Below are 24,588 nucleotides of genomic sequence, written 5' to 3' on the forward strand. Positions count from 1 at the left end.
CAAGCAGAGTGACCGTGGCCAGATTTCAGCTGTCCTTTGTTTGAAGTTGTCTGGGGGACCTGGGAGACATCAGGGCACACTCATCATTGTGTTTCTCCCAGAGAGTTTTGGCCAGAAAAATATGCAATGGCTTGGGATTTGGGTATCTGTTATTGTTTTGAAGGTGGGAAATGGGAGAGATGAGAGGAGAGAGAGGAAATGGCGTGTGAAGGCAAACATGTTGTTGTTTAGTTGCTGAGTCGTGTTTGACTTTTTTGTGACTCATGGACGATAGCCTGCCAGGCTCCTCTGTCCATGGAATTTTCCAGGCAACAATACTGGAGTGGGTTGCCATGCCCTCCTCCAAGGGATCTTCCCAACCCAGGGATCAACCCACATCTCCTGCATGTCCTGCATTAGCTGGTGGATTCTTTACCAATGAGCCACCAGGTAAGGCTTCCAGAAGAGAGTATAGTTTTTCTGTTCTTTTCTTTCTCTAACTGGCCTGAGATATCAAGGAAAGTGAGAGAGCTAACATAGCTTAATTTTATTAAGAATTTGGATTCTGTCCAACACAGAACCTGACACTAGAAAATTTGATGTAGATCACCCATCCACTCTATTAAAATTGCATCACACTATTTGCTAGGAATGATTGATCATGTATCTGGGTAAGATGTCCTTCATTTCTATTTATTTGCATTCCTCTTCCTCCATCTTTGAGAACTAAGTTTAGTAATCAAAGTTTAGAGATGAAGTTACTTAGAATGACTTTTCATATCCACCCTCATAACCTCTTTCAGATATTTTCTAATATTCTTTTAAAGTATAAAAGAAATTGAAGGCTATCAATCACCATCATGGGAAAATAGTTGGTTCCAAGACTGAAGAGTGCAAGGCCCTAGTTATGTTTCTATATTGTCTTTATCCAAACACTGATGAAGATTGTGTGGCATCAAGTGTTAGAGGGGAGGAGAGTCATACAAGGTGAGACACTTGAGTCCTTGGAAATAATTCCTTCAAAAACAGAAACAAGAATGAATGTAACACCTCATCCCATTGCTCTACAGGAGAGAATTTTCAGAAAAGTGTAAGGTTTTCTGGAAACTTTTAGAAACTTACAGGCTAGAAATTTTGAAGGAGAAGCACATCAAGCAGCCTCCCAGGATGTGGACATGTCCCGAGACTTCAGAATTTGAAATAACTTTATAAATTGAGACTAATGTGTAAAACAGAGAAGTCACAGAATATGGGTTCTTGTTATGCGTGATGAGATCCATATAGAACAGTTAAAAAAAAAAAGCCATCTTACAACTATTAATAAGAGAAGTGATGAATGCATTGTTTTGTTTTTGAGTCCAGTATTATTGTCGGAAACTGGTGAGCTTTAGGAAGCAAAATGTTTCCAGTCTCTCTCTTCTTGCGTAAATACTGCCAAGATTAATAGCCAATCAAATGACTATTGGAAAGGAGCAAATTCGGAAAGGAGCAAATGTTCATTTCTGGTCGATAGTTAGCCCTTGGTGTAATCTTCCTACATTGCAGAAATCTGGCAGCACAGAATAACAAAAACAATTATTTTAAGATACACTTGACAAGACCCTTAAATGTGCATATTTAGTTATAACTTGGACAGGATTTTGCTTCTGAGAAAAATCATTTGTGATAAATAGAACCAAGTATATTAATACATAGCAGGGTTAGAGGTTTGACTGTTCAGTCTTGTCTCTTCCTATAAAATGAACTTAGACCTGTTAAAGAAAGTTAGCATGTAGCTACTTTTACCATGCAGGCTGTAAAAGTTCCCCAATGCCAAAGCAACAAGCAGTTTTTGGAAGCCGTTTGTTACCCTCAAAAGCCACAGTGATGTCTCATAGGCCTCTGCCTTTATTTGACCAATTTTGTGCCCTTCTGTAGATCCCTATGACAAAAATAAGCGGATTGTGGCTGGACCATTAAGAGTTATAAGAACCGATATAGTTTTCTGTGTTAGCAATTTGCTAAGATCAACTGGTGTAGTCAAAAATACAGCCTATTTCCAGTGGCTGTGTTTCCATGTATCAGCGGCCACAAGTGGCCTTAGAGACAGTTAAGGCTTCCTGGTGCTTCTGGACAGAGTAAGAACTTGACTTGAGACTGGTAAAGAGGCGACTGAAACAACTGAGAGAGATAAGTTAATATACATATTTTTTAAAAAACAAAATTCAACCAATTTTACTATGGTAATATGTTATTTTAAAAACATGTTTTTAAAGAAATAACAGACTCTTTTAGCTATTTTTAATGGCAGTATTGAATATCTCCTTTGTGCTGAAGAAAGCTTGCCATTCTTCCTTAAATGAAGAGGCCAAGAGCTAAATTACAGGTTGCCCAATTTTGCCTTTTTTCCGTCATGCACATGATCATGGGTTCTCTTGGCTTATCCATGTGTGATCTTCAGGTTTGGGAAAAGATGACACAGATATGAAAGCAGGGTAAGATCCCAACACTTAAATTTAAATTACTTGCATTTTGTGCAAGTTCTGTTGACTAATGGAAGAGAGCTGGACTTCAAATACAGCTGTGTCTGCGCAAACTTGACCACTTTGAATACTGAAGTCTGGTTCCTCTGCCAATTCCATGGGCAAGAAATTCCAGAGGCCTGAGTTGAAATGTGCAGATAAATACTCAGTGCTGGGGTTCTTGGTGCCAAAGCACACAGAATACTTACGTCTGCTATGGAAATCTTGGAAGAACAGAACTTCTGTTTTTAATATCTCTGAGGATTTAGAACAGTTCTTAGACGACTTATTACCTTTCATAAAACTGACTCCTACTTTAAAAGTCTCTTGGTGGCTTACCTATATTAAAAAGAGGAAAATAATACTTTTTGATTCCACTGAGTTTTCTCTTCTCTATTGAATTTAAACAAGCTAATAAGAGAAAGGACAGCAGAGGAAAGAGTGTAGAAATGGGACTTCAGATGTGTGGGTTTTTTTTAACTTCTGTGGTCTTAATTTCTCATTTGTCAAACAAGAAGGGTGATGATCTCTAAGATTCCTTTTGGAAAAGCAGGGAAACTAACAACCTTTAAGCTCCTACTGAGTGCCAGGCATGTGAAATACAATTACTTAATCCCCATAACAACCCTGAGATGAAGACATTATTGTATTCCCCTTGAACAGACAAAGAACAAAGAAATTGCATAATGTGCTCAAGGTCACGAAGTGAATAAAAACTGGATACACCTCTAGCTCCAACTGTATGCATCCTTCTATTTCCATCTCTGTGGTGTGAGCTCTGTACTTATTAGTGAACTTATAGAATAGAATACAAGGAGGAGAAAATTCATAAACATGGGGAAAGCTAAAATGTATTTAAAGGCTAGCCTGGACATTTATCAACAAATTATCTTTGACATGGATACATATGAAGAGCTAGAGACAGAAGAAAAATAACACACAAGGATCACTAGGTTCCTCTTCCTGTGTAGAATTTCTCCATTTAAGGATGTCTTATGCTATATCACAACCTTTCTTGGTGTTTGTTTCTGTATCTCATTATACAGAACTTGCTGTAATGCTTACATATGATAAAATGTGTCTGTAATGTGAGACCAATAAACCCTTATTTTGTGTTTTAGCTTATAGAATTGTCTGTGGTTGTTTGGGCTTTTGTACATATTCTCTTTCTTTTGTTATTTTTTTTTAAATTTTAATTGGAGGATAATTACAATGTTGTATTGGTGTCTTCGGTATAACAACGTGAATTAGCTCTAAGTGTACACACGTTCCATCCCTCTAGAGCCTCTCTCCTGCCCCCACCCCCATCTCACCCTTCTAGGTCGCCATAGAGCTCCAGGCTGAGCCCCTTGTGCTGAACAGCAACTTCCCCCTAGCTATCTATTCCTCAATTGCAATGTATGTATTTCAGTGCTCTGCTCATGGGAGATATTTACTGGGCCGTTTTTATGTGCCAGGCCCTGAGCTGAGTCATAATGTGATAATCCACAGGGCAATCTTCTGAGGTTGATATTTTCCATGTTTTACTGATGAAGAAACCAGGTGTCAGAGAGGTTAGGCAACTCCCCTGATATCACACAGCTGATAAGGAGCACAGCCCACAATCAGACCCAGGGCTATAAATAATGCCAACGTGAGAAGAGGCGATTCTCACTTCCTGCCTTTGGGAGAGAACTCCTGATTGTGCTTTGCCAGGAATCTACTGTCACAAATTTACTTTTAAAGTTTGCTGGACTTGTGCTCATTCTACTAAGGACTTGCTTTATTGGCACATTGAGTATCTGCTGACAGTCTCCTGATTCCCTGCTTTATGCCTTGGTTCCCATATGAATTTTTCCTATGTACTTGGCATTTAAGAAGCTCACACAGCCACCCCTATGGTCTCAGTTTGGAAGCTGGTGAACTCCGTGTCCTGCCTGGGGAAATGGCACCTGATGAGAAGATTCCAGAATCACCTTTGGGGTCGGTGAGTTAGCTGATATGGCTTCCTTGTTTGAACTCTTTCCTAGACAGTGCCAGGAAGAGATGAGGGCTCTGTTGCCCCTTTAGCCCCTCCCTCATTTAAAAAAAAAATTTTTTTTTTCTAATTGCTAAGGTAGGGTTTGTTATAAAAAATAAAACACAACCTAAAAACTTTCTAAAACATAACTTGAAACTTCACTCTAATTGTATTCCCCGAAGAAAACTATTTTTAACAATTCTTAGTTTACATTGATTTGCGTTCCAATACTTTTTCCTTCCCTGTATATAAACTAATATTATTACCATTCATTTTTATCAAATATGGAATTGTACTAAACAGATAAGTTTTGCAACTGGCTTTTTTCATTGAACTTGGTATTTGGGCCCACATTCTGTGTCAGCTTGAGCTCATTCTTGTTTTTGTTTTTTTTTAAGTTTTAGCCATATTTTTATTTATTTCAGCATACCAAAATTATTATCATTTCAAGTGAAATTAATTTTTACAATTGAAATGCTGTACATTCTTTATATCATACCCAGCTCGGAAATTCAGCGTGTCTGTTACTCTTAGCGCACCTCAGTTAGGGCTTGCCACTTCTCAAGCACGCAATAGCCATCTGCACAAATCTCCATCATATTTGCACAGAACCACACCTCTCCTGCATCATGCTTGTAGCGCATCTGCAACTACATCTACAGTTTCTCTGCCAAACCTTCCACATCATCTGCAAACACAGCCACAGGTCAGGGACCCACCCTTATCGATCTCATTCTTTTTTTGAATTGGAGTATAGTTGCTTTACAATGCTGTGTTAGTTTCTGTTGTACAACAAAGTGTATCAGCTCTAGGCATACATGTATCCCCTTTCTCTTGGGCCTCCCTCCCTCCCGCTCCACCCCCACTCACCAATCGAAGTCACCGCAGAGCACCACGCTGAGCTCCCTGTGCTCTACAGCGGCTTCCACTAGCTCTCTATTTTACATACAGACACGACTGAAGCGACTTAGCAGCAGTAGCAGCAGTATACATACCGGAGAAGACAATGGCACCCCACTCCAGTACTCTTGCCTGGAAAATCCCATGGACGGAGGAACCTGATAGGCTCTAGTCCATGGGGTCACGGAAGAGTCGGACACGACTGAGCGACTTCCCTTTCACTCTTCACTTTCATGCATTGGAGAAGGAAATGGCAACCCACTCCAGTGTTCTTGCCTGGAGAATCCCAGGGACGGGGGAGCCTGGTGGGCTTCCGTCTATGGGGTCACACAGAGTCGGACACGACTGAAGGGACTTAGCAGCAGCAGCAGTATACATACAGGGGATTCCCTGGTGGCTCAGATGGTAAATCATCTGCCTGCAATGCGAGACCTGGGTTCTATCCCTGGGTCAGAAAGATCCCCTAGAGAAGGACATGGAAACCCACTCTAGTACCCTTGCTGGAAAACTCCAGGGACGGAGGAGCTTGTTAGGCTACAGTCTAAGGGAATGCAAAGAGTCAGACACGGCTGAACAACTTCACTTCACTCACACGCGGGGCTTCCCTGGTGGCTCAGCGGTAAAGAATCTGTCTGCAGTGAAGGAGATTCAGGTTCGATCCCTGGGCAAGGAAGATTCCCTGGAGTAGGAAATGGGAAATACCACGGACAGAGGAGCCTGCAGGGCTACAGCTCATGGGGTCGCCAAGAGTTGGACACGACTTAGTGACGAAACCAACACTACCACATAGGTCAGTGCTCCTCTCCCAACTGGCCACCCTCCCCTTCCGCCCCTGTGTCCACATGCCTACCCTTCACATCTGCGTCTCCATTCCTGCCTGTGGATGCACCTGGAGTTTGTCATGCAGAGTGAAGTAAGCCAGAAAGAGAAGCAGATCTATCGTATATTAATGCTGTATGTACAATCTAGAAAAATGGTACTGATCTTCTTCTTTAAACATTGGTTCTTCCCAGACATTCTCCTCAGATGTGTAAAATGTGTATCAATCTGAACACACAATGATGGTCTCTGTCAGTTACATATTAAACTATCCTCAAATTCAGGTCTGAATCATCACTGACGTCTCCTGTGTTCATTGTTGCATATAGGCATCCTTTCCCAAGTGACAAACTTGCTCTTTGACCTCTCATTAGGCTTATCTGAGCTGCCTAGTCCTGGATATTCTGTTTCCATCCCAGGAGGGCCTGCATCACCCAGTTTTAGCGAGCATCCTGATAGGTCAGTCTAGCAGGAATCCCTCATCCTAGAATCGGAAGACTCTGGCCAAACTTCTCATCCTTTTAGTTAGTCAGTCCCTCGGTCATGTCCAGCTCTTTGCGATCCCAAGGCCTGTAGCCTCTGTAGTCCGGCTCCTCTGTCCATAGAATTCCCCAGACAAGAGTACTGGAGTGGGTTGCCATGCCCTTCTCCAAGGGATCTTCCTGACACAGGGATCGAACCCACATCTCCTGCATTGCGGGCAGATTCTTTACCGACTGAGCTACTAGAGAAGACTCTCATCCCTTACCACCTGCCAGATAATAACTTTTCACCCCAGCCTGCTTTCAACAAGAATCTCAGTAGATCAGTTTAGCAGGAATCACCATGCATGTGTGCTAAATTGCTTCAGTCATGTCTGTTGTGATTCTCTGCAACCCCATGGACTGTAGCCCACCAGGCTCCTGTGTCCATGGGGTTCTCAAGGCATGAATACTGGGCTGGGTTGCCGTGCCCTCCTCCATGCCCTTCCTGACCCAGGGATGGAACCCGTGTCCTGTGTCTCCTGCATTGGCAGGAGGGTTCTTTACCACTATTGCCACCTGGGAAACCCAAGAATCACCATCCTCTCATCACAATTTTTCCTCCCCTGACTCCTCCTCCCACCCTGCTCTTTGACTGTATATCCCCACTTGTCTTTGTTGTATCTGGAGTTAAGCGCAATCTCTCTGTACTATGCTACCCCATTGCAGAAGTCCCTACATCTACTGCAACAGTCCTGAAAACAGTCTACCTACTATTTGAACAAGTATCAGAATAAATGTTTGTAACACTCCTAAGTACTTTCAGACCTTGACTTTCCTGTAGCCTCATCAGTGTCTCTGTGGGCGTGCTCACCACAGTGTGGAATACTGCTGAGGGTTTCACACACATGATACTGACAACCGGGTAACTATATTCGATTATAATTTCAAAGGAAATGTTTCTAAAGCCCAGTTTAAGTGATTTTTATATTAACATTTATATCTAACACTCTTTGGGAGGATCTGTGTTCCAGCTTCATACCAATCAAATTGACATTAGCAAGGAAAGCTGAGATTCCATGTAGAAATTGTCCCTGAGTCCACGGGACATGGAGGTTGGGTTAAAGCAGGTCATCTCCTGCCTTCTCTTTTACGATCACCCTCATAAACCTCCACCCTCCACCCACTTAAAACAATGAGAGCAAGGAACCAAGTCATTTCAAAGCAGTGCTTCAGTCTACATGTGTCTTGAATTGTAATCAGTTTTGTGTGAGGGGTAAGAATAGCGAGGAAAATGTCTCTTATGTATTCACCCAGCGCTCTCAAACAATTGGAGGGAAAACAACAAACATCTTCAAGCCATCTTGAGACTTTCTCCTCCACAGGCAGCTCTTTGGAGTGTTCAGGTAGGGGACTGAACTGCGGGCATCAGTGAGGGCAGAGACTGGGCCAGCAAGGGCAGGGTCTGATCCTCTCGGGATTAAATGTTACAGCTCTCTTCTCTGTTGGGAGCTTGAGCAAATACCTTAAAAAATCCCATTTCATGCTCATTATAAATTCTGGTTAAATGAAGTAACCATAAGAAGTAAATTGAAACTACTCTCAAGGGATCTATAGAAGACTGAACTAAGATTTGGAGAGTATTTTTAAAGACTATATAATAAAAATGATTATTGAATCTGCATTTTGGGTAAGATAAAATATAAACTTATGCCAACATCTGGTTTCTTTTACAAGTCCTGATTTTTATATATTTGCAAAAAAAAACAAAACTTTTGTGTATCTATATAAATACACAGAGGATATAAAGTTATTTATAAAACCATATATGGAATATAAACAAAAAAATATCTGTCTTGGATTTATGCTTTATTGTCCCAGAATGAGAATGTTTTTGCCTTTGTTTGGTTTTCTTATAATGATTTTCTTTGCTTCATGAAATTAATCAGAGTGCTTTCCTTCTCTCTATATCCTCAGAAACAATCTGTAGACTATTAGGAGTTATTGGTTCCTTGATAAAACACACTGGTGAACTATATGGTTCTGTTTTCCTTTGGAGCAATGTGATTATTTATTCTATTTACTGATAGTATTCACTCAGGTTTTCTATTTTATCTTGAAGCAAAATTTAATCTGTATTTTCTTTAAAATTTGTCATTTTACTTAAATTTCCAAATGCACTGTTTCACATTTGTTCATAGTATTATGTTCTTTAAATATTTTATATCTTTATCATTTTGTGTCTTATTTCTTCCCAAGAGCTTGTCAATTGTTTTATTCCCCTGCAAAAGCAGTTTTTAATTTTATTACTCTTTTAAATTGTTTCTTTATGTTTTGTTAATTTCTGATGTTATCTCTATTGCTTTCTTCCTTCTGCTTTCTTTATATTTAATTGCATGAGTTGATCACTTAGCTTATTTATTTTTACTTTTTTCATTTTGTAACAGTACAGTTTAATGTATGCAAATTTTAAGAAATCATTTAGGAGGTCAGGGGATCCCAGAAGGGAATATAGATTTTGGCCAAAGGATCTAACTGTATTACAAATGTATGAGCAACAACACCATGGAAGGGGCAGGTTGCTAACGTAAGTAACTTTGCAAATGAATGGAGTTTGTAAAACTAAGGGCAAAAGAAATATACCTGAGCACTATAGTCCAGCTGGTAGAGTTGCTTCCCATGGGGGTAAGTATTAACAATTCTGATGCTGCTGTAAATAAATCCTAGAATCGGACAATAGGATAAATGTATTGCAGATGGGCAAGCAGGATTCTCACTGTTGGAATGGGAGTTTACTAATAAACAAGGAGAGGAGTCTGGGATGATCCATATGATGGTGATGAAATAGAGCTGGAGCATAAACTCATATTTAGAAAAATAAAGATATGGTTGGTCACATACAGAAAAATGTATCAATATGTGTATATATATGGATTAGTACTGTTGTTGTTCAGTCATTCATTTGTGTCTGACACTTTGACACATGGATTGCAACATGCCAGGCTTCGCTGTCCTTCACTATCTCCCATACTCAAACTCATGTCCATTGAGTCAGTGATGTCATCCAACCATCTTGTCCTCTGTCGTCCCCTTCTTCTCCTGCCTTCCGTCTTTCCCAGCATCTGGGTCTTTTCCAATGAGTCAGCTCTTTGAATCAGGTGGCCAAAGTGTTGGAGCTTCAACTTCAGCATCAGTCCAGTATACACACACATATTTCTATACTCTGTCAGTGAGAGAGCGTAGAAGAAATGTCACCTCTGTAGCAATCAGCACAACTCTCAGCCAGATCTTGGTTTCTGTCTTAGTTAAATGGAACTGGACTCTATGACCCTTGCTTCCCACGTTCTCAGCCTGCCTTTTGTCTGTGGAAAAATGTAAACCAAAGCATAAGTTTAATCAGAGAACTGAGAAGATGCAGAAACAAAGGAAAACAATCCAACAAGATTAATAATAGTTTAGTCATTAAGCCTAGTCAGGGGCCTTCGTTCCTCTTTAAGGGCTATAGTGGAGAAGGCAATGGCACCCCACTCCAGTACTCTTGCCTGGAAAATCCCATGGACGGAGGAGCCTTGTGGGCTGCAGTCCATGTGGTTGCTAAGAGTCTGACAACTGAGCGACTTCACTTTCACTTTTCACTTTCATGCACTGGAGGAGGAAATGGCAACCCACTCCAGTGTTCTTGCCTGGAGAATCCCAGGGACGGGGGAGCCTGGTGGGCTGCCATCTATGGAGTTGCACAGAGTCAGACATGACTGAAGCAACTTAGCAGCAGCAGCCGCAGTAAGGGCTATAGATAATATTCTGAGCCTTATCCTTGGAGCTATATTGGAAATCAGAGGCCCCCAACCTTTTGGGTACCAGGGACTGATTTCGTAGAGGACAGTTTTTCCATGGACCAGGGGTTGAGGGGGATGGTTTCAGGATGATTCAAGCGCATTGCATGTATTATACACTTTATTTCTAATCTAAGGCTGCCACTGATTTTACAGGAGGTACTGGTCTGCAGTCCAGAGGTTAGGGACCCCTGTTATAGATACTGAAACCCCACCAGGAGGACAAAGTTAACCATATAATGACCAGACTGTAGCCATGACTTGAGCTGCCATAATTCCCATGACTGTCAGAGCCCACTGTGCTGTTTATGTATGTAGCCCCCTCCCTCTGTCTATAAAAGCTCTTGCCGGCGTTTAAAATAAAGCAAACTTTCCTTCAAACCAACCTTGTCTCTTTATTGGACCCCACTTTGGGGAACAGCTCCGGCGCCCACACGGGGCGACTGTCCTCTCGCGATATTTGGCTGCCCGGGTTTCCCCGGTTGAGCCACAGCCATGACACCACGCTCGGAGGGCTGTGAAGAGCCTGCTGCCTCACGGCTAGCTGGCCCTGAAAGGGAGATCGTGGGGTAGTTCCTAGGAGCTGCCGAAATCATTCGTTTCTGGGCTCCTCCCTATTTCTCACCTGCTCTGCTTGGCACTGGTTACCAACTCATGATTTTCCTTGGTGGAGGAGCATGCACCTGGACGAGCTGATCAGTGTCGAGACCAAGTGAAGTTCGCCGGTGTGCACCCGGGCAAGCTTCCCGTTTGCACCCTGAGTGTCATGTGGGCATTTTGCTAGTTAGTTCTGACGTGTGTCTAATTTGAGGGCCATTTGAGTTGCTGCTTCTGCTGCTGCTAAGTCGCTTCAGTCGTGTCCAACTCTGTGCGACCCCATAGATGGCAGCCCACCAGGCTCCCCCATCCCTGGGATTCTCCAGGCAAGAATACTGGAGTGGGTTGCCATTTCCTCCTCCAAAGCATGAAAGTGAAAAGTGAAAGTGAAGTCGCTCAGTCGTGTCTGATTCCTAGCGACCCCATGGACTGCAGCCCACCAGGCTCCTCCATCCATGGGATTTTCCAGGCAAGAGTACTGGAGTGGGGTGCCATTGCCTTCTCCCCATTTGAGTTAGGAAAGTGTATACCCGCTATCCCCTTAGTGGATTTGTGACATCTGTCTTCTGGTGCGTGAATGTGCATTCCATTTTTGTGACTGGTATTCTTTTTTTTAATTTAATTTTAATTAGAGGATAATTGCTTTCCACTGTTAATGGTTAGTTTCTGTTGTATAGCAATGAGAATCAGCTTTATGTATTCACATACCCCTTCCCTCTGGAGCCTCCCTCCCCACCCTCCCACCCTCCTCTCTGGGTCATCACAGAGCACCGAACTGAACTCCTTGTGCAATACAGCCCCTTTCCACTAGCCATCTGTTTGACACACAGTAGCTGTGTATATGTCAGTGCTGCTCTGTCAAATCGCCCCACCCTCTCCTTCCCACATGTGTCCTCAAGTTCAACTGTTCTCTATGTCTGCGTCTCTATTCCTGCCCCTGCAAATAGGTTCATCAGTACCATTTTCCTAGGTTCCACATGTGTGCCTTGCATGCCAGGTTGCTTCAGTTGTGTCTCTCTGCAATCCCATGCTCCACTGTCCATGGGATTCTCCAGGCAAGAATACTGGAGTGGGTTGCCATCCCTCCTCCAGGGGATATTCCTGACCTAGGGATCAAACTGTGTCTCTTACATCTCCTGCATTGGCAGGCAGGTTCTTTACCACTAGCACCATCTTGGAAGCCCTTGTATAAGCCTTAATATACGATATTTGTTTTTTCTCTTTCTAAATTACCTTACTCTGTATGACAGAGCCTAAGTCTAACAGACTCTAGATTCATCCTCACCTCTATAAGTTGATACAGCCAGTATGGAGAACATTATAGAGATCCCTTAAAAAACTAGGAATAAAACTACCATGTTGCTGTTGTTCAGTCGCTAAGTCCTGTCTGACTTTTTTGACGTGGTGTACTGAAGCACACCACGCTTCTCTGTCCTTCACTATTTCCCAGAGTTTGCCCAAACTTATGTCCACTGAGTCTGGGATACTCTAACCATATCATCCTCTGTCGTTCCCTTCTCCTGCCTTTGATCTTTCTCAGCATCAGGGTCTTTTCCAATAAGTCAGCTCTTCACATCAGGGACCAAAGTATTGTAGCTTCAGCTTCAGCATCAGTCCTCCCAATGAATATTCAGGGTTGATTTCCTTTACGATTGACTGGTTGGATCTCTTTGCAGTCCAAGGGACTCTCAAGAGTCTTCTCCAACACCACAGTTCAAAAGCAGCAATTCTTCCATGCTCAGCCTTCTTTATGGTCCAACTCTCATATCTGTACATAACTACTAGAAAAAACACAGCTGTAACTATATGGACCTTTGTTGGCAAGGTGATGTCTTTGCTTTTTAATACTCTGTCTAGGTTTGTCATAGCTTTCCTGCCAAGGAGCAAGTGTCTTTTAATTTCATGGCTTCAGTCACCATCTTCAGGGATTTTGGAGTCCCTCAAAATTTAAACTGTCACGGCTTCCAATTTTTCCCCTTTTATTTGCCATCAAGTGATGGGACCAGATGCCATGATCTTAGTTTTTTGAATGTTGAGTTTTAAGCCAGCATTTTTACTTTTCTTTTTCACCCTCTTCAAGTGAAAATCCTTTAGTTGTGTCTGACTCTTTGCAACCCCATGGACCTCCATGGAATTCTCCAGGTCAGAAAACTGGAGTGGTTAGCCATTCCCTTGTCCAGGGGATCTCCCCAACCCAAGTATTGAACCCAGGTCTCCCACATTGCAGGTGGATTCTTTTCTAGCTAAGCCATAGAGGAAACACCCAGGAATACTGGAGTGGATAGCCTATCCCTTCTTCAGGAGAACTTCCTGACCCAGGGATTGAACCGGGGTCTCCTGCATTGCAGGTGGATTCTTTACCAACTGAGTTCAAGAAGCTCTTTAATTCCTCTTTGCTTTCTGCCATTAGAGTGGTATCATCTGCATATCTGAGGTTGTTGATATTTCTCCCCGTGATCTTGATTCCAGCTTGTGAGACATCCAGCACAGCATTTCACATGATGTACTCTGCACTTAAGTTAAATAAACAGGGTGACAATATACAGCTTTGACATACTTCTTTCCCAATTTTAATATCTCCAATTTTCTTGAAGAGATCACTAGTCTTTCCCATTCTATTTTCTTCTATTTCTTTGCACTGTTCATCTGAAGAAGGCCCTCTGATCTCTTTTTTCTATTCTCTGGAATCTGTATTTGGATGGGTATAGCTTTCCCATTCTCTCTTGCTTTTCTTCTTTCCTCAGCTATTTGTAAAGCCTCCTCAGATAAACCACATGCCTTCTTTCATTGGGATGATTTTGGTCACCGCCTCCTGTACAATGTTACAAACCTCTGTCCGTAGCTCATCAGGCACTGTGTCTACCAGATCTAATCCCCCTCTGTCCGTAGCTCATCAGGCACTCTGTCTGCCAGATCTAATCCCTTGAATCTGTTTGTCACTTCCACTGTATAATCATAAGGGATTTGATTTAGGTCATACCTGAATGGCTTAGTGGTTTTCCCTACTTTCTTCAATTTAAGCCTGAATTTTGCAATAAGGAGTTCAAGAGCTGAGCCACAGTCAGCTTCCGGTCTTATTATTGCTGACTGTATAGAGCTTCTCCATCTTCAGTTGTAAAAAATATAATCAATCTGATTTCGGTATTGACCATCTTGTGATGTCCAGGTATAGAGTCATCTCTTGTGTTGTTGGAAGAGGGTGTTTGCTATGACCAGTGTGTTTTCTTGGCAAAACTCTGTTAGCCTTTTCCCTGCTTCATTTTGTACTCCAAGGCCAAACTTGCCTGTGATTCCAGGTATTTCTTGACTTCCTACTTTTTTATTCCAGTTCCCTATGATGAAAATGACATCTTTTCTTGGTGTTAGCAATAGAACATCTTGTAGGTCCTCATAGAACCATTCAATTTCTACTTCTTCTGCATTAGCATTTGGGGCACAGACTTGGATTACTCTGATATTGAATGGTTTGCCTTGGAAATGAACAGAGATTATTCTGTCATTTTTGAGATTGCATCCAAGTACTGCATTTCAGACTCTTTTGTTGACTATGAAAGCTACTCATATGACTCAGCTCAGTTCAGTCACTCAGTCGTGTCCGACTCTTTGCGACCCCATGAATCAGCACACCAGGCCTCCCTGTCCATCACCATCTCCCAGAGTTCACTCAAACTCACATCCATCGAGTTGGTGATGCCATCCAGCCATCTCATCCTCTGTCGTCCTCTTCTCCTCCTGCCCCCAATCCCTCCCAGCATCAGAGTCTTTTCCAATGAGTCAACTCTTCGCATGAGGTGACCAAAGTACATGAGTTTCAGCTTTAGCATCATTCCTTCCAAAGAACACCCAGGGCTGATCTCCTTTAGAATGGACTGGTTGGATCTCCTTGCAGTCCAAGGAACTCTCAAGAGTCTTCTCCAACACCACAGTTCAAAAGCATCAATTCTTCAGCACTCAGCTTTCTTTATAGTCCAACTCTCACATCCATACATGACCACTGGAAAAACCATAGCCTTGACTAGACCAACCTTTGTTGGTAAAGTAATGTCTCTGTTTTTGAATATGCTCTCTAGGTTGGTCATAACTTTCCTTCCAAGGAGTAAGCATCTTTTAATTTCATGGCTGCAATCACCATCTGCAGTGATTTTGGAGCCCCAAAAAATAAAGTCTGACACTGTTTCCACTGTTTCCCCATCTATTTGCCATGAAGTGATGGGACCAGATGCCATGATCTTCGTTTTCTGAATGTTGAGTTTTAAGCCAACTTTTTCACTCCCCTCTTTCACTTTCATCAAGAGGCTCTTTGGTTCCTCTTCACTTTCTGCCATAAGGGTGGTGCCATCTGCATATCTGAGGTTATTGATATTTCTCCCGGCAATCTTGATTCCAGCTTGTGCTCCTTCCAGGCCAGCATTTCCCATGATGTACTCTGCATAGAAGTTAAATAAGCAGGGTGACAATATACAGCCTTGACGTACTCCTTTTCCTATTTGGAACCAGTCTGTTGTTCCATGTCCAGGTCTGACTGTTGCTTCCTAACCTGTATATAGGTTTCTCAAGAGGCAGGTCAGGATTTTCCACAGTTTATTGTGATCCACACAGTCAAAGGCTTCGGCATAGTCAATAAAGCAGAAATAGATGTTTTTCTGGAACTCTTGCTTTTTCCATGATCCAGAAGATGTTGGCAATTTGATCTCTGGTTCCTCTGCCTTTTCTAAAACCAGCTTGAACATCTGGAAGTTCACAGTTCACATATTGCTAGAGCCTGGCTTGGAGAATTTTGAGCATGACTTTACCAGCATGTGAGATGAGTGCAATTGTGCGGTAGTTTGAGCATTCTTTGGCATTGCCTTTCTTTGGGATTGGAATGAAAACTGACCTTTTCCAGTCCTGTGGCCACTGCTGAGTTTTCCAAATTTTCTGGCATATTGAGTGCAGCACTTTCACAGCATCATCTTTCAGGATTTGAAATAGCTCAACTGGAATTCCATCACCTCCACTAGCTTTGTTCATAGTGATGCTTTCTAAGGCCCACTTGACTTCACATTCCAGGATGTCTGGCTCTAGGTGAGTGATCATACCATCATGATTATCTTTGTCATGATGATCTTTTTGTGCAGTTCTTCTGTGTATTCTTGCCACCTCTTCTTAATATCTTCTGCTTCTGTTAGGTCCATACCATTTCTGTCCTTTATTGAGCCCATCTTTGCATGATGGGCTTGGTATCTCTAATTTTCTTGAAGAGATCTCTAGTCTTTCCCATTCTGTTGTTTTCCTCTATTTCTTTGCATTGATTGCTGAAGAAGGCTTTCTTATCTTTTCTTGCTATTCTTTGGAACTCTGCATTCAATGCTTATATCTTTCCTTTTCTCCTTTGCTTTTCAATGACTACTCATGGTTATTTGGAAAATCCATAACCCCAACCTAATCATGAGAAAATCATCAGACAACTTTCAATTGTTGTCTCAAAATGCCTCAAAACTCTCAAGATCATCAAAAACAAGGAAAATCTGATTACAGTCAAGAAGAGGCTAAGGTACAATAAATAATTGTAATGTGGTATCCTGGATGGAATTCTTGAAAAGAAAAGGGACATTAGGTAAAAACTAACAAAATATCAATATAGTATAAACTTTGATTAACATAATGTAACAATATTGGTATATTCACTGGCTTCCCAGGTGACTCAGTGGTAAAGATTCCACCTGCCAATTCAGTGGATGTAGGTTTAATCCCTGAGTGGGAAAGATCCCCTGGAGAAGGAAATGGCTTACACACTCCAATATTCTTGCCTGGGAAATCCCATGAACAGAGAGCCTAGTGGATTACAGTCCATGGGGTCACAAAAGAGTCAGACATGACTTAGTGACTAAACAGCAACAATTGGTTTATTCATTAAAACAAATGTGCCATACTAATATATATGCTAATAATGAGAGAATTTGTGTGAGGGGTATGTAGGAACCCTCTGTACCATCTTCATACCTTTTCTGTCAATCTAAAGCTATTCTAGAAATAAAGTACATTAAATAATGTTGTTTCATGACCTTAGAAAAATCTCCAAATGCTGCCAGCACATGAAATTGAAAAATTGTATTGAAAAATTGTTTTCTGATAAGCCCAAGTCTTCTAGTTCTAAATATACCCCTAAGTACCTAAATTAATGTATCCAGTCTTTGAAGTTGCTAGATGTTTGCTGAATGAACGAATGAGTATATAAACCACTCTAACACTGAAGGCAGTATTTTTTATTAATTTGTTTACTCAATGAATATTTAGTAAGTGCCCTTCATGCACTAGGCACCATGCTGGGTATTGGGTGTAAAAGGGGAAAAAAACAGACATGTTCACTGCCTTCCCAGAAAATCTAGTCTAGGAAACACTAAACCATTCTTCCTGACAGCCAAGTGGAGGCAGATGCCTCTTGAGGTTACCTTTAACTCCAGCAGTAGCAATGTACAGCCAGCAGAGAGAAGCCCCCAAATTGTCTGAATCCCAAGTATTTTAGCTTGGCAAGGAAAGGGAGAAAAAGATGTTTGATTCTTTAGAAGCAGTTTCAATCATTAAGATATAAAGTTATATAAAATAAGAAAAGGAGAAAAAACCGATACAACATAGCCTTGTTTTTCAAGGATTAGGGGACTATGAACCTGATTCTGTTTGCATATCGGTTAAAAGGTAGAATTTCTTCCCCTCCGTGTTTCTCACCTGGGCTCGACGTGCATACTGCAGAACCTCAGTCATGGGAGCAGATGGGAGCAGCAGAGAGCATAGACATAGACCACTCAGTCAGAGCCGAGAGCTATGGCATTGCAGGGCCAGCTTGTTATGAAGTGAGGAGCAGCTAGACTTGAGAAGGGTTCAGGAAGGAAATAGAGCCTTCTAATGAAACTTACACACATTTAAACCCACCTATATTGACTACATGCAAAGACATGCTTCTTTGAAAAGAAAATAAAACAAATTAACGTGAGCTTAAAGCCAGACAGCCTTAAGTACCAATGCCAGCTCCTCCAGCCTACTACAAACAAATTGCTTAGTTAAGCAAACTGCCTGATTACAGTTTAGCCGATCCTTGAACTCAAGTCTGACTCCAACACAAAGGTCCTTTTTTGCTTCCCAAAGCTGCCTCCCTGAGCAGAAAGCCCTGAGAAACTGGGCACTGCCAGCACGTGTGGTCAGGTCTCTGTCCCTGAGAAAGGGAGGCCTAGCGTGAGTGTAAAGAGCCACATCTTGCCATGAACTGTTTGGTGAGTCAAAGTGCTTAGTTCTTCAGGCCTCAACAGGAGTGATTCTCTTTCCTTTTGCAATATATGATGGAATATTCAAGAAGTGGATCAACTGTAAATATGCCTGTAAAAAATAAGCTCAGGTTTTCTGTTTAGTCCTCAAACCTGACTTTTCTCTTTTCTTTTGGATTTTGTATTATTTTACTACATTGAAACCATCTGAGAAAATCTGTGACACTCTCAGTTGACACAACAGTGTTTTGGGTACTCATCCACAAATCTGGACTGCTCATTAGAGGACTGATTAATAAGAGCATGATTTAGGTAATTTATCCAAGCTCAACTGTAATCTTCATATAAAAGAATCAGGAAGAGAAAAGTATATAAGTCCTCTTCAAATAAGGGGGGAAAAGTTTTATTTAAAATATTCTGTATAAGTCGAGTAGTACAAAAACAATGACAATAAAGAATAATATCACATTCCCATGGTAAGTCAGAGAATCAAGATAACATATCCTTCATAAGTGGGGAACGTATACAGGGCTTATGAGAGCCTGGGCTGAATGCTATCCTGCTTTCCCAGATTTGTGACGGGCAGTTTATGTGAAAGATTATTTCCTATTTAATCTGGGATCACACACACTCACCGGAATCAGGTGCTGCAGAGAAGTCTGGATCAGCACCCTCACCCAAATTAAAGGCTCTGTTTTCCCTCATGTGTTGTTGTTGATTGCTTGGAAAGCCAATATTTCCAGCCCATTTACTTTAAATTCATTCCACTCCAAGGTGTTATTTTGCATGGGCAGCACTCCTGTGTTCCCCCTGGCACAGCTGTTGATTTCTCTGTGGTTAAAATCCATGTGGGGAGAGCAGAAAGCTGGCCTTGTTCATCATTACCCATTAGTTTGGCTTTTCATTCCTACTGGGTCATTGTTTAGGCTTGTCACAGGGAAACTTTCATTAGGGTCTTTTGGCTGTGATGGTGCTTTAACAGAGCAAATGAGATTCAGAAACCCAAGCAAATATCTTTTCATCATTTTCAACTGATAAAAGAAAGATGCTACCAAACAAAAAGCCCTTTAAGTGTGTTATGTCAGCTGTATTTAATATTTAATATTCAAGTTTAGATAAAGACTATTGTTTAAGAAAACTTTGTAAATATTAAGTCAAAATTTTAAGAGTCAAATGAGTTTTCTAGTAGGTATTGAATCTAAGTGCCAGAAACTCAAGAATGTGGAAACTACTTCTGCGCTGTTGACTTCATTTCCTTCGTTATGACATTAGCTTTGATTGCAGATCCAAAGGTACAACTCTAAATTGCTGATTTGGGGCCATTGAAATCCTTTGATTTTTACTAATTTTTACGTCAGTCATCTCTTCCCAAATTCAAATACCATATTTAAATGCCTATTTAGGTTATTTGTGTCTATCTATAGGGCTTCCCTCATGGCTCAGATAGTAAAGAATCCGCCTGTAATGCAGGAGATCTGGGTTCGATCCCTGGGTGGAGAAGATCCCCTGGAGAAGGGAATGGCTACCCCTTCTAGTATTGTTGTCTGGAGAATCCCATAGAGAGAGGAGCCCGGCAGGCTACAGTCCATGGAGTCACAGAGTTGGACACAACTGAACAACTAAGCCTGCATATATCTATCTGTAAAAAGGTCCTTCCCAGATAGCGCACTGGTAAAGAATCTGCTGCCAGTGCAGGAGATGCAGGAGACCCAAGAGGCATAGACTCGATTCCTGGGTGGGAAAGATCCCCTGGAGAAGGGAATGACAGCCCACTCCAGTATTCTTGCCTGGAGAATTCCATGGACAGAGGAGCCTGGCAGGCTATACTCCATGGGGCTGCAAAGCGACATGTCCTATATAGCCACCTCTAAGTTTTTATCTCTTGTAGAAGCCCACTTCTAACTCTAGTAGATGTGTTATTGCTCAAAAGAACAAAGATAGCTCCTTCCCCCTGTGATTCTGCTCTGGACTGACCTTTATCCCCAAGACATTAGGAAAGCCTGGTACCAGGCTTTCACACATAGTTAGATTATACCTAGGAGCCATAAATAAGCTCAAGGTTACTGACACCACTGCAAACATCAGGATCAAAAGAGGAAATCGCATTGAAACTTAGCCTGATTTCAGATAAGAAAACTTTAGCCTTCAATTTTTTTCTTTTTGTTGACATTAGTTTTACTAAAGTTTCCTCTTACACTGCCTTTACATACTTTTAAACCAGAATGAAGCCCCCCTCCCCCTGCTGCAAACACAGCTATAATATAGTCTTAAAAAGTGCATGCATTTTGCAGCTATGAAAATTCAATGACTTCCCAGTGCCTATATCACAAAATAACCATAGAAAATGTTTTACTTTGATAAAAGAAGAAAAAGTATGTTAGTAATAACCTATGCATCAGGATCTGGCAAACTTTGCCATTTAAATATATTGTCCAAACATTATACTCTACCAAGAGCCAACTAAAAATGACTATTTGCAAATAAAAGGTAAATGCCCCTCTTCTGGGTCTGCTTAATGTCATGACTTGAGCTCCTGTGATTAATTTCTTTAGCACATGCCTGTTCTAAGAAGCTTATGCAATGGTCCTGCTATTTCAGTCATCACTTATTAAAAACATTCTGTGATCTTCCACATTTATAATATAGATAATGTGGGTGCCTTGAAACAAGAGCTGTAAATCTGCAATGTTATGAAGCAGATGGGCTCAAATGATGAGAAATGAACAATATATCCTGTCAACAACACAGAAACATGGTGGAAACACTCTCATCCCTCCACACCAAGTAATTTCTAGCAAGTCATAAAACCACAGAAAGAGAACACTATAGATAATTAATCCTGGAAGAGCTCTCAGCCAATCCAACCGCCCTAAGTTTAAAGCTAATGAGACAGTCTTAGAACGATGAAGCAGGTTGCCCAGGATCAGACAGCAAGTTACAGAGGCCATTCTACAATATTCCACAATTCTACAGTATTCCTTTGTTTGGCTCCTGCATTCATTGGCACAATTTCAAAATTAGCAAACTTTGACCTGATAGTCATAATTATTTCTCAAAAGTATTTTCAATAATCAAAACTTCATGCAAAGATAAATTTCAGATTTCAATGGTAAATTTGATGGTCAGGAGGATAGACCTCTACTCCCCTCCATGCTTCCAATTCACAATAACATTGATCATTAAAAATATGTGGAGCATGAATTCAGAAATAGCATATGCTGCTGCTGCTAAGTCGCTTCTGTCGTGTCCGACTCTGTGCGACCCCATAGACGGCAGCCCACTAGGCTCCTCTGTCCCTGGGACTCTCCAGGCAAGAATACTGGAGTGGGTTGCCATTTCCTTTTCACTGAAACATTAAAATGAGATATTGGCCTATAAATCAATTTTCTATTTTAGACTTTCATGTCTCATCAATGTCTCTTTTGGTAAACAATTCTGACCCGCTCTTACTTATTGAGGGTCTGAGGAGTAATAATCACTAATAACAACTGTGTGAAACTTACAAGGTACTGGTTGATTTGCAGGCCTCTGGATGAAACCCAAAGCATTGCTTGCCAAAACTAAAGGCAGCGAGGCCTGATGAGTGCCAGCGCCGGTGCAGAAAGGGGAACTCTACATTTCCCATCCTTCCAAGTAAGAACAAGCCACAAGCAACACAGCAGGAGAAGGATGGGCTCCTCAGAGAGGATGCTGCTGAGGATTTTGGTCACGTGGGAAGTAATGCAGAGGGCTTGCAGAGCAAGAACAAGATGAAGCCAGCCCAGGGCTCTGAGTCTCCCATGCTACAGGGGTTTGAGTGAGAGCCTGAAGCAGGCCAGGGGCAGGCTCTCACACCATTGTAAACAGTCAGGAGTGAGACTGGAAGGTTTTGTTATTTGCTTTGTTTGTTTTTTCCTGTCTCTAAGATATAGATTTGAGGGACTTCAAATAACAGTAGTGGGCCAAACCAGAATCTTAGTGATAAGCTAATGGCATGGGCTGCTTTAGAAGTAAGTATAAAAGTTTATAGTACAAAAGATATCCTTTAATTTCCTTCTAAATGAAGATATAAATCTAACCTAAAAGGAGAGTGGAGGGTGAGATGTTTTATTGCTCTGCTCTTGAATGTCAGGGCAGGATTGTTAGAAGGGAAGCAGTGGAGTGACAATTAATACAACTTGGACCAAGAAAAAGAGAAGGAACAAGTTCTACTAGGAAAATTCTTAAAAACTTCAACCCCAGAAGTATTAACATTTCAATGAAAGGGGGGGAACACTAATGTTACCTAACAGTAACTGTTAAGTTTTCATTTCCTATACCACTGGTCATGAATCATGGGAAACTTATAGAAGGGTATAAACGGTTCAGAAGCCAGGCTATACTGGATCAACATCTAAGCTGCCAGTCCTGAACTGGGAATCAAAAGCCAAGGGGCTCTGCCCAGGTGGAAACCTCACTGACTGCGAGTGGAAGTCACCTCCTTTTTCAGGAGCTTCACCTCCTCAGTGTAAAAGGAGGGGTTCCTTTGAATAATAAAATAAAATTCTGTGATTCATAATGTAAGTCCATGAACTCTGTACTTGCCTGAGATCACTAAAAGAAATATTTGGTGAAAATGAAAAAGCAGAACAAAAAAGCAACATTTTATGTATTCAACAATGTTTAAGTCAAGGGAATCTTATTACCATTTAACTTGAATAGAATTTTTAGCAAATTAGGCAAAATTTAGGGAATTCTTTTCAAGATTGGAATCAGATATCTTTCCTGGATAATAAAAACTTCCACTATGAGCATTATCCAAATGCTCTTTCATATTTTCAATTTGAAGCAGTAAAAGAAGTCTTGGACGTTTCAGTGTCCAATCTCTTCATTGCATAAAACTTGAGACACAATGCTTCATTCATACAGCACTTCACCCTATTAAGCAAATATTGTATCATTCAGTACTTCCTATAGACACAATTTGTCATAAAAATAACTTGATAATATTATTCTTAACCTAGAAAAGTCCACAATAATAACACCTTATATATTTGTACGATGAGTCACACTTCAGAGCAGTCACATCAATATTTTACTCAGTTGTCACGGTCCCTTTTCCACATAGGACTTTGACCCCTCCCCTTAGGTCAGCATAGTAAGGCTCAGAGACATTCGGTGACTCTCAGGAGGGCACGCAGCTGAAAGGAGAAGTGTTAAGATTGTGCTGAGAGGTCTATTATCAAATCCAGTTCTACTTCTCTTAATTTTCAGTAGAGTGCTCTTGTCCTTAGAATATGAGCCCCTCAGGACAGAGAGATTTTTTGTCTCTTGCTTACTTCTCTTTCCCTAAAGCTCAAATGAGTGCCCAGCTAGTAGGCAGCCAACAAGATTTTATTGAATGTACTATTGGCGACTTTATTAATATAAAGGTGATATACAGATGACAGTGTTTAAAACAGAAGAATTGAGAAAAGATGCCAATATTCAACCATTCAAAGACAATCACTAGTACATTTCTTATCAATGGCTTTTTTTCTCATTGCATCTTCATTCATATTTTAACTTTACGTTGTACTCTGTGATTATGACAGGGTGTATTAGACATATATGTGTATGTATGCATATGTTTTTAGTTGTTTTAGTTGCCAAGTTGTGTCCGACTCTTTTGCACCCCCATGGACTGTAATCTGCCAGACTCCTCTGTCCTGTTGGGATTTCCCAGGCAAGAATACTGGAATGAATTGCCAATTCCTTCTCCAGGGGATCTTTCCCCCAAAGACATTGAGCCCATATCTCCTGCGTTTCTTGTACTGACAGGTGGATTCTTTACCACTGAGCCACCAGGGCACCAGGGAAGCCTGTATATTTATGTATATGTACATACACACATATATACATACATGAAATTTTTATTCTTTCATGCATACTTTTTGAGAAACTACCATTCTCAACCCATATAGTTGAGATGGGCTTATTTTTCTCTTTCAAGAGCAATTAACCCTAGTCATGGTGATTGGTTCAGCAATTATTTAGAAAAACAACAGTAATAATCAAGATATTATTTATTCTGTGCTTACTATATTCCAGGAATTCTGGTAAACATGCGTTAGTAAATTGCATGTATAATCTCATTTAATTCACCCAAATAAACCTATAAAATAATAATTATGTTTACCCTCATTTTCAAAATGAGGCAACTGAAATATAAAGCATGTAGGAACGTCCACAAATCACACAACCCAGTAAGGGGTAGATCCAAGATTTAAGCTTGTGGAGTCTGACTGCAGAGCCCACACCAGG

At 41.2% G+C, this 24,588-nt stretch overlaps 1 long non-coding RNA gene across 1 annotated transcript; it reads left to right on the forward strand.

Annotated features, from left to right (window-relative positions):
* The first annotated feature begins 304 nt into the window (after positions 1-304).
* LOC123334521 lies at positions 305-22,987 on the forward strand. Its single transcript, XR_006552523.1, has 2 exons — positions 305-4,446; positions 21,852-22,987. It is a non-coding gene; the product is annotated as an uncharacterized LOC123334521 (long non-coding RNA).
* Positions 22,988-24,588: the final 1,601 nt, after the last annotated feature.

Source organism: Bubalus bubalis, chromosome 7 (assembly GCF_019923935.1).
Source record: "Bubalus bubalis isolate 160015118507 breed Murrah chromosome 7, NDDB_SH_1, whole genome shotgun sequence".
Classification (NCBI taxonomy): Eukaryota; Metazoa; Chordata; class Mammalia; order Artiodactyla; family Bovidae; genus Bubalus; species Bubalus bubalis.